Below are 10,211 nucleotides of genomic sequence, written 5' to 3' on the forward strand. Positions count from 1 at the left end.
TATATATATATATATATATACCATATATATATATATGTATAATTTTATAAGTGTTATGTTCTCTTGTTTAGTGGCTCATTTTATCAATAGATAATTACAGTCTTTTTTTGTCTTTGAATTTTGATTTGAACTCTAATTTCTAAGATATGAATGTAGCTACTCCTGCAGTCTTTTGGCTTCCATTTCTTAGAATATCTCTGTCCATATGTTCATTATAAGTTCATGTTTGTACTTGCCCTCAAAGTGCATTTCTCTTTTTTTTATTGTCTGTTTCTTCCAAGTTGCTTTTTTTCTTTTTGTTCTGAGTTTATTTCCTTTTCTCTTTTTTATGTTGACCATTTCATCAACTCTTTGGAGATCCTGTTTGTTATACCTTTATGTAGTAGAGAATTAGATAGTTGACTTGAAGCTTTGGGTTATGGCAGGATTTGTTACTGTAGTCTTCTTTAGCCAACAAGAGTGCCTTACACATAGTAAGTATTTGTTCAGTAAACTAATGGATCACCGATTAATGAATAATCTCTTTCACTCTTGTTTTCAAAGTGTGGCTCTATACAAAGGACTAAGTTGAATGTTTACTAGAGAACTTGCTTATATTTTCATAAATTATGTTTTCTCTTTCTCTTTTTCCTTTTGGTGTGATGGTGATCAAACCCAGGGCCTTGTGCATGCCAACTCTGTTCAGATTCTAAATTATGTTCTTAAATTATATGTATTTTATTAGATTTTCATCAGAAGAGTTCATTTTACCTTCTGTTAATTATGCTTTGGTTTAGTTTTCAGATAACTATTATCGTGCAGAAATGATTGATGCTCTGGCCAACTCTGTTACGCCTGCAGTTAGTGTGAATAATGAAGTGAGAACTTTGGATAACTTAAATCCTGATGTACGACTTATTCTTGAAGAAATCTCCAGGTTTTTGAATATGGAAAAACTTCTTCCAAGTTATAGACATACCATCACTGTCAGGTATCATTAAATTCTTTGCTTTTTATAACTATAAAATCAATTTATTCTTATTAGAAAAAATTGAAAAGCATAGTGAAGTAATAGGGGAAAATTAAAAATTTGTTCAACCACAGATAAATTGTTATAGTTAGAGAATATGCTTCTTAATTAAGTTTATATCATAAATACTTTCTCATGTCACCAAAAATTCTTCCTAAGCATCATTTTTGATGACTAACTTGTTTTTTGCTTCATTAGATTCAATGTAAATATCCCTCTGTTAGCCATCTTTTCAGGTGAAAGTGCATTTCTTGTAGACAACAAATATTTGGATCTATTTTTTTGGCAGTACTTGGGGTTGGTCTCAAGGCCTTGCAATCTACCACTTCAGGTATGCTGGAAGCCCATGTTTCTTTTGTTATTTTTTAGATAAATTCTTTTTTTTTCAACAACAATTCTTCATTGTACATTGGAGAAATAGCCCTGTGCGTTGGTTCAACGTGCAACATACAGAATACCTAATTGAGAAAAAAGGAAAATGGGAAGGGTAGGGAAGGGAAACCTCTTGAGGTCCAAAGTTGCAAACAAAAACTGGTAAAAGATTCCTTAGACAAGAGGAATTTTTGCAAGTTCCATGCAAAACAGGAAGCTGGTGTGCCTTAAGAGAATCCCTACAAATAACAGAAAAGACACTCCAACCATTCCTTCACATGGACTCAGAGCACAGAGGAAAAAGAAATCAAAATACCTTTTGGCATTTCAACATATTTGGAACTGTTGTGATTACATTTTTTAGAGTCCTTTTAAAGAGAATAAATTCACACAATATTAGAGAAAAAACAGGCAGCTCACATAACAGACTGCAGGGGCAAGGTTAAAAAAAGCTCAACTTTTTTTTGTTTTTTGGGGTTTTTTTCCTTGATATATAAAATGGGTCCATTTGCATTAACTTGGGCAAATAACTTGCAGCAGCAAAGAAACACAAGCTTTACAAATCATTTTAAAATAAAACAAGGATCCTTTCCTTAGAAAAGTTGTCTTCTTGTTTTAAACACATTCCTGATAACTTCAAAAGATGACCAAAATAAAACAGTATCTATAGAGAGCATTTTCTGATTTTTTGTACATCCAAGGATAACATAAAAAAATAAAACTGGATAGTATTTCACATCCAATTGCACAGAATAATTTTTGCAAGATTAATGTAAACATTGGGAACAGCCAAATCAGCAATAAATGGAGACAGCTCAAAACACTTGGTGTTGCCTTCATTAAAGTGGTTCAAAATCCAGATCTATAATTGCGCAATATTCACCAGATATAAAAAGAAATAGATATTAATTTTGACAAATAGCTGCAACTGAGACTTTTTATTTCTGTGTATATAGTGATTTTTAAATTTTTAAATTTTATGTACTTTTTATTTTAACTTTCCCTGAGGGCCCCAGAATCCTCCCCTTCTCCCCCTCCTCCTCCTCCTCCAGCCTCATCTATCTCCCAGCCTGACACGTGATACAGGTTGTTGATTTCATCCTGGATAGTGAGCTAATAATAAATTTCAAACGCTGTCTCTTTTCCATGCTTTTTTGTTGTTTTGGTTTTGGTTTTGGTTTGTGTCAACCGTTATCACCTGCCGCTGTTCTCACTCTTTCTCTTAACTCATTGTCTTTGGGGGGTGCAGACACCAGGAGGTGCCTTGTCCTTCATACTCCTCATTAAGTCATCAATCTATCGTCTTCAATAACAACCCGCTTGCTCTGGCCTATCTGGCCCAGCTTGGGCGGCCACTTGTTCTGCTGGGCATGGAATAAAGTTGTTGGTGTCCTGCAGGCGGCATGAGAAGATCTGGCCCACGTCCCCACCGTCGCCTTAGGGGCTCAGCTTCTCATCCCATAAGGCAGCAATTCCGACATGGTCGCGTCCGGGGTCTCCAAGACAGCACCTCCTCCTCCCTCATCCCTGCCTGCGGCGGACAGGATCAGCGGCGCTGGGGTCGGGGACGGCCCTCGGGCTGCGGCGGCGCTGGCTCTGCAGCCGGCGAGAGGCCGAGGGACACCACTAGAGCAGGAGCGCGCTGCCCGCGCCAGCGACCCAACCGGCGCCCGCAGCTGTGCTGCGCTTGGTCTCCACGCGCCAGTGGCTGCTGCTCTGGCAGCGGCAAGCAGGACTCACATCCTCAGCGCGCTCAGGCGGCTGAGCGGGAACCGTGCCTGGCAGGGCCGCGAGCCGGGGGTGAGGAGGTTGTCCCTGCGAACCTAGCGGGCGCGGGACCCAGGAGGACTCACCTGGGGAGCGGGTGGGCCGGTCCTGCAGCGGGTGAGGATGGCCTTGGGGCTGGGTCCTGCAGGATGACTGTGAGCTGCGAGCCACAGGGCTGCAAGGGGCGGAAGGGGAGGGGAGCAAAGGCTGAGATAGATTCTTGCTTTATGCCTGACCTGGGCTACAGTCTCCTATTTGTGCTTTTTCACATAGCTGGCATCATAAACATGTGCCACTTTGCACAGTCACTGGATAAGATGGGGGGAGGCGGTCTCACAAACTTTTTCCCTGGGCTGGCATAAACCAAGATCTTCCCAATCTCTGCATGCCAAATAACTAGAATTATAGGTCTGAGCCACGGTGCCTGTCCTGGGTCTTCTTTATTATCCTATCTGCTACTGTGTATTTTGATTGGAAAATTGAGACCATTAGCCTTCAAATTATTATTGAGAGGTATGTAGTTAATTCCTGTCATTTAGTTGTATTTGCAATGTTTTGACTATTTCTAAATCCTCATTTGCTTATCAACTCACCTGGTGAGGTTTGTTTCTTCCCACCCTCTCGTGGTTGTTTTTATCTTCTTGTTAGTGTAGAATTCTTTCAAGTATCTTCTGCATGGTGGCTTAGTGGTCATGAATTTCTTTAGATTTGTTTAAAATATTTTTATTAGTTCTTCGTTTATGGAGGATCAATTTGCTGAATACAGCAAGTTGGCAGTTATATTCTTCAAGGTTTAAAATACATCATCCCATGTCCTATTTTCTTTTAGAATTTCTGTTGAGAGGCCTAATGTTATTCTGAAGTTTTTAATTTAAATGAATCTATGCACTTCTATTTGGTGTCTTTCAATTATCTTTCTTTGTTATGTAGAATTAATTTACACTAATTCAGGTAATATACACTATTGTATTATCTGAAGAGTATCTTTATCTGATATTTAATTCTGTGTTTAATACTATAAAAACATCTATACCCAGATGAACATGTATTTCTCAAAATTTAGGAAATTTTCTGCTGTTATTTTATTGAATATGTTGCCTATGACTAGCTTACACTTCTACTTCTATGTTCATTTATTCATAATTTTGTTCTGTTAATGGTGTCCAAGAGCTCTTATATATTCCGTTAGTACTTTCTTTTGAGTTATTATAACTGGCTGTTTCAATTATCCACCTTGTCTTCAAGCCCTTATGTTTTGTATTCAATTTCATCCATTCTATACTATGGATTTCAACTGACCATTCCAAGAAGAAAAAGCTAGCTGAAGTCTCTTGCAAAACTAGCACACAGGTTGTTGCTGTATGTGGGCTGAGGGTGGTGCAAGTGAAGAACTATTTGGCTGACTCTGGCAGATTTAACTTTAGAAGCTTTTCTTCTTTATATAGCTACTTCTGGTCACAAGGATCTGTTTAGTCTAGGGACTGGGAATGTTCCCACTTGATCCCCTTGCTCTCTAATTTGTACACCCCAGGCAGCAACCATCAAAACCTAAGAAGTATCACCAAAATACATGGGAGAGTGGGGACAACAAACCAGAGCACTTCATGGTGGCCTGGAGGAATAAAGTTTAGAGTATCAGATACTCTACCAGCTGATTTGGGTGCATGCAGACCACAGAAAGCAGCTAACCACCCTGGGGGAAAAGGAAGCCAGGAAAATCATCTGATGCTTGGGACTAGTGCTCAGAACTCTGTGCCCCGCCTAGTAATAACTCATAAATATATGGGAGCAGTGCCAATTCCTCCATCAATCATGGACTCAGAGCTCCATTTTCATGGTGCTCCTCAGACAATGTAACTCCTAGATAGATTGGGGGGCACTGATCATTGTACATTTCATTGCCGCATCTCCCTTCATTCAACTTATCATTGTGTCTATGACAGAGGCTTCCCATCTCCCTGATGCTACGTGTGACTGTGTAAGGTGTTCAGACACTGTAGCAAGGTGTCTCCAGAGTTCCAGAGATGTAGTTGTTTCTTGATTTCATGTCTCTAGAGTAGCTAAATCTCAAAAAATGAATAATCTATTCAAGATGGTTGCTGGCTGTTGCAATACAAGTTGTATGGAATGTAGAATGTCTTCCTTTTACAATGAGGTTTTGCTATGTATGAATGATCGCCCTCACACAAAATTCCCACAGTGAGTTTAGGTCTTGCAGGACATGTAGGACTATCCTATCACTAGGTCTCCCAATCTGTTTCCAGAGCCACCTGGAATATCTTGGTTATAACTTCAGCTTTGTCTCTATCTGGAAAGATGGTACTGCAGCTGCAGAGTGCTTCCTACTGTTCTCTGTTGCTATTTAATTCTCCATGCTTTTTCACTGTCCTGTCACCAGTTTTGTGATTCCTGATGGTCTTTCTCTTATCTCTCACCACAGTTATTCTCTCCTCTGTTCCACTGATTACTCTCATTCAGGGTATCAAGTAGAGAAAGGTTTGAAATTACCATCTTTCCCACCTCCCCTAAATACTGTTCTTAGGCAATCCTGGGCTAAGAAGCAAGACTGTTTCAAAAAACAAAAACAATACAAAGTACACCATCATATACATATTTTGTACATATTTCAGTGATGTTAATTACATTCCCACTGTCAAATTATCAACACATCTCTAGAAACTACATTTTTACACAATACTCATTTAAAACCATTTATGCATTAAAGGAATATGAAAGCCATGATACATATGATTTAATTTTAAGAAAATTTATTAGGCAAGTGTAGTGAAATAAACCTATAATGCCAGATACTCAACAGTTGGAAATTCAGAGGATCATGATTTGAGGTCAGGACAGAAAAATAGGTAATGAAAATCCATCTCAAATAATAAGTCAGGTATGTTGTTTCATATCTCTAATCCCAGCTCTACAGGAGGCATAGGTAGAAGGATCTCATTCCAAGTCAAAAACATGTACAAGACCCTATCGAAAAATGAATTAGAGCAAAAAAGACTACAAAAAGGGGTTAAATGGCACAGTATTTACCTGGCAAGTACTAAGATCTAAGAGCTTATTCCCTGCTACTGTCAAAAAAGGAAGAAAATTCCAGTGACTTACAATATTTGTAATGTCAGGAATTGGTTGGACTGCTTTCTTTGAACAATGAATATAAGTCTTACTCATTATCAGAAAATATTCTTATGTGCTAATCATTCTCCCATGAATTTTTCATCACTTTGGGGTTTCTGATTTCCCTCATGTAGAATAAGTGCACAGCATTATTATTTATCTTTTGAAAATTATTGATTACATTCCACCTCTCTCTGTCTTGTTTGTAGACATTGAATCTCAGTAAATAGGTTATATTTAAATACACACCATCATGCAACACTGCCACAAATGAGGCATAGGTATTCAGTGTAATGTAGGAACTTCTACTTGGGAAAAATCATGCAGAAAATTTAACTTATCCTGGCATTGAGAAATTCCTCAATATTTGGTCATGATGCTCTGTTAGTGTCTTCTTCATCATCATCCTTACCATCATGATCACCATTGTTTTGAAGTGCTTAGGGAACAGATAAGATACAAATTTCCACTGATGTGGGTGAGATATTTATGAGAGACAGAAGCAGTATAGGATGCAAACAAAATTGGAAATTGAATATTGGTATACCCAGTCTTCCTAAACCACCTTTCATGTTTGCCCTCATGATGATAAAACAATGACCTTAATAGGCTTTCAACCATCTATTCTCCCCCTGAGCATTTACTGCGTGAAGTGCTATCTCTGCCATATCATGACCAAGGGCTCTAGACCCAACATTCCTCGATGGCAGGAGATCTAATGAAGGTCCAGAACCCATCCCCAGGATTGAGAGGAACACTCAGTAGGAGCATTCTGGTGTAGACACTAAAGGTGGGGAGACAAATATTTGGCAACAGAAATAGAACCAAGAAATACAAGGGCTGTGGGAAAAGACCATTTATTTATTATTATTGCACCTAGAGTCTCAATGCACAGAATTCATAAACATACAAATATTTCATCACATTGTACAAGGATGTCTGAGTATTAATGAAAAGAGAAAAAGAACAGAAAAATATGTCAAAGGATGATCTGTTAATTCTTCATCCACTCAATAGAAAACTCAGGTGTGAAATTAATCTTGTGCATTTAGGCCTGTTAAGAATCATTAATATTTGTATTTCAATTCTTAGTTGGTATAAAATTCACAACACATTTAAGTGCATATTTTGCCATTAATTCATTTGTGTTCACATTTTGTTGGCATTAAGTTGAATTGATATTTTTGTTAGCCTTCACTCTCCTCCATCTCCAGAAAATGTTCAGCAGAATCTTAGCACACAAATGACTAAATTTCAATCATCCAAGCCTTAACATCTCAATCACCATACAATATGAATCAAGATGGAAAATAAAAGAATCTACAAAATTATTCAATGAAGATGGAAGTATTCAGAAATCTAGTTCTTCAATTTCATCATTTAAAAACTACACTCCAAAGGGATGACACAAGGTCCTGAGTTCAGATTATCCAAATGTGCATCCTCTTTTTTCTAGGTCTTACTAATGTCCCTGTTACATAGGCTGTATATGAATGGATTTAGCAGAGGGGTGACCACAGTGTATATTAATAAGGTCACCACAACTTGATCTGGACAATGTGATACAGTAGAACCAAAGTACACACCAATGGCTGTTCCATAAAATAAGCAAACCACAGACAGGTGAGATCCACAGATGAAGAATGCTTTATACCTCCCACTTGATGATGGGATTCTCAGAATGGAAGAAACAATTTTGTAGTAAGAGAAGAAGATCCCTGAAATGGGGACAATTCCCACTGTAGCACCAATACAATACATTACCACACTATTTCTAAAGGTGTCAGAACAGGACAGATTAAGAACCTGAGAAAGGTCACAGAAGTAATTAGATATTACCACACTCTTAAAGCAAGTAAACTGTAAGGCAGTCAAATTATGCAACTGGGAGTCCAAAAGACTAAACAAAGAAGACATCAAAACTAAGACTCAGCAGGAGTAAGGGTTCATAATGACTGGATAATGAAGGGGATGACCAATGGCCACAAACCTATCAAAGGCCATCATAGTCAGAAGCATGTCATCCATGACTACAAAAAATATATAAAGAGACATGTGGGTCAGGCAGCCCACATAGCAAATGACCCTACTATTTGTTTGCATGTCTGCAATCATCTTTGGGAATGTGGTAGAAATGAAACAGATGTCATCCAAAGACAGGATGGAGAGGAAGAAGTACATGGGTGTGTGGATGTGTGAGTCAGAGCTGACAGCCAGGATGATGAGCAGGTTTCCAAGTACTGTGGCCAGGTACATGAGCAGGAACACTGCAAGCAGAACTGGTTGCAATTCTGGATCATCATAGAGTCCCACAAGTCAGAATTCTGAAACATGTGTAAGATTATGTGCCTCTAAATCTTTAGGACAACTGTTGTAATGGAAATTTGTTATAGAAATGAAAAAATATTCATGCAATCAAGACTAGGCATATTTTCAATTTGAGTACAAACTACTTAAAAATCATACTTAAGGCAAAATATATTCAGAAATATCTCAAATGTGACAGGCACAATACTTAAATGTTTTTATCTTGGTTGCTGTGCTATTAACTCCTTCTATACACATTCATTTTAGAGACACACAACACTTAGTAATTTAAACGTTAACAAGTCCATAATTATATTAAAATACAACTTACAGAATAAGTAATACCCATCCACTTTGTAGAAAAATATCATTGTACTTGAAAGGAATTAAGAATCAGTGAAATATATCTCATTTTCTTAAAATTGTACAAAATTCCTTGACTTAGACTATTTATAAAAACTATGTGATTTACTATTTCATTGAAGATAGTTCATAATAAGAAAAGATGGTAGTGAGCTAATTATAAACCAAAGGTCTTCACTATTTTTGGTTATTCTTATTTCTATTCTTTAACATGTTTATTTCTCCCTCAAATTTGACTAGAATTAAAATTATTTAAAATATAACTCATATCAGTGGCTTTGTTGACCTTCAAATTTTCATTAAGGTGGTTCATTTAAATGATTACAATCACATGTCAGACTTATAACAAATGTGGCATGAGCACACATTTAAAAGTCAACAGTTAGCAATATAAAAAGTAAATCACCAGAACCACTTTTGAAATTATGTATTTTATGCATGCCTATTTGTATTAATGCCATACATATTAATACAATATAAGGAATGTAATATAACTCTTTATCTTTTTTCCACATTGTGTACTGAATATGACCAAAGAAAAGTTTTCTGCTTTCTGATTATCAATTCTTCTATTTTATTTTAAGGTACTAGCACAAACGAAAATCCAAAAATCCAGGTTTGAGTCACCACCTAATTTTTTCCAATAAACAGATTTTTACAGCAGTCCTTAGAGATACATATATTTCAATTCATTAGCTCAAGATAAGTGAAGAATTGGGATTTTGTCAGGCCACAATATTGTTTAACTTAAAAAATACAAATGAGAAAATTACATGAAATATAGTAAAGTTGTCTGAAAAAGAGTATGTTTCCCCATAAATGGCAAAATTAATTATAATCAACTAATATAGATATTATATAAGAACAGGAATAAAAAACTTTTAAGTTGGTAACTAATGAAATATCAATATATTATCAATATATTTATATATGATTGCTTTAATGTATCCAAATTCTCTGCCCTCAGAACAGAATAGAAACAGTTTCTTCAGAATACTAATATTTGATGTTGTGTGTTACATTTTTCACTAGATGTGAGAAATACTGTCCTATGATATTCTATAGAATTTAGAAATATTTATTATTACAATCAATAACAGCAAATAACCATAAAAATATTAAGAGGTTTTAACCACAGGTAAAATTGATGTATTTTAAAATTTTTTTCCACTTTCCTAAATGGAATTATAATCAAGCTCTGATATTATGTATTCTCTGAAGTTTGTGTGAACTGATTCAAATGTGTAAAAGGATGTGAAAGCTG

At 36.6% G+C, this 10,211-nt stretch overlaps 1 pseudogene; it reads right to left on the reverse strand.

Annotated features, from left to right (window-relative positions):
- Positions 1 to 2,608: 2,608 nt before the first annotated feature.
- On the reverse strand, positions 2,609 to 2,862 carry LOC109680057 (calcium/calmodulin-dependent protein kinase II inhibitor 1 pseudogene; annotated as a pseudogene).
- Positions 2,863 to 10,211: the final 7,349 nt, after the last annotated feature.

This window comes from Castor canadensis, chromosome 14, assembly GCF_047511655.1.
Source record: "Castor canadensis chromosome 14, mCasCan1.hap1v2, whole genome shotgun sequence".
Lineage (NCBI taxonomy): Eukaryota > Metazoa > Chordata > Mammalia > Rodentia > Castoridae > Castor > Castor canadensis.